Source organism: Octopus bimaculoides, chromosome 7 (assembly GCF_001194135.2).
Source record: "Octopus bimaculoides isolate UCB-OBI-ISO-001 chromosome 7, ASM119413v2, whole genome shotgun sequence".
NCBI lineage: Eukaryota > Metazoa > Mollusca > Cephalopoda > Octopoda > Octopodidae > Octopus > Octopus bimaculoides.
This window is the reverse complement of record NC_068987.1, coordinates 97,336,209-97,337,883: the sequence shown is the minus strand read 5'-3', so window position 1 is coordinate 97,337,883 and position 1,675 is coordinate 97,336,209.

Below are 1,675 nucleotides of genomic sequence, written 5' to 3'. Positions count from 1 at the left end.
CCACAGACGCGTTTCGAAATTAAAGTAAATCATATTTACCTATTTTCTCCTCAGTGTGGTACATCATCGCATAACTGATATTCAACCTACATAAAAATGTGTGTTACTGTCTCGGAGATATTTATGGTAGTTGAAAAGACATTAGCGTCTATTTCTAATTCGTTACGTGGCGAAGCAATTACCTGACCCCTGATTATAATTATGCATATAATTATAGAATATTTTGTATAATTCATCTAAAAAGGTTATTTTAACGTACTGACTATTTGGTAATATTATTAATTAATTTTACCCTTTATTATATGTATATATTCATTTCAGTAATTTCGACTGTGGCCATCCTGGAGCACCATCTTGTAGAGAGAGATTATATATACACTATGGGCTTCCAAACACACTTTCCGTCGGCCAAATTAACTCACAAATAGCATTTGTCAGCGCGTAGTGGAACTGAAACCGAAACTACATGGTTGCGAAGCAAACTTCTTAACCACGCAGCCATACTTGCATTTTACAATAAACTTGGTAAAAACTAATATTAACCAAATATTAATATATAAACTGAATAAAAAGGTTTTCCAAACGATGAATACAAAAGTTCGGATCCCACTGTGTCCAGACCACCAGACAACTTGAGATATCTGACAAGAAATTGAGAAAACCTCGCATCATACACGAAACTGATTGTGATATAATTATCTTATTGTGAAGTTGTGGCTAATATATTGAGTTTATATCCTGAAATTGCCACTGCATTTTATTTTGTTATCGTTGTTATTTCTGCAACTAACTATCCTTACTACTACTACTACTACTACTACTACTACTACTACTACTACTACTACTACTACTACTACTACTACCACTACTACTACTATTACTACTACTACGATGACGACAACAACGTCGATGACGACGATGATGACATACATGTGTGTATGTATATATATATATATATATACGTGTGTGTGGGTATATATATATATATATATATATATATATATATATATATATATATATATATATATATATATATATATATATATATATGCATATATATCTGTGTACACACACATATATATACATATATATGGATATATACATATACATGTGTGTGTGTGTAAATATACAGATACGACAGGCTTTCACACAGTTTCCGTCTACCAAATTCACTTAAAAGGGCATTGCTCGACTTGGGGGCTACAGTGGAAGACACGTACCCAAGGTGACACGCATTGGGATTGACCTGAAACTACGTGGTTGCAAAGCAAGTCTCTTAACAACACAGCCATGCGTGTGCCAATGCATCTACCAAAAGCAAAAAGAAAAGAAAAGAAAAGAGAAAGACAAAATCAGTGTCCGAGAAAGAACTTGTGATGATGTGCATCGGCAAACGTTATAGAGTTTGTTTCATAAGTTTGGATAAGTTATTCCTATGCCGTAGGGGAAAAGAGGAATCTAATGTTTCGAGCTGGCCTTTGACTTGAGATACAACACTAATTTTCAAATGAAAAAATATTTTCAAAAATAATAAATATCGAATAAGTATTTTTTTTTTGTCAGTAACATAGGGTCAACCGCGAAAGGTCAAAGTCCTCTTTCCTCACGGCAGGCGAATTCATTCAACGCATTGGTTGAAAAGTTTAACTATTTCTCTCTCTCTCTCTCTCTCTCT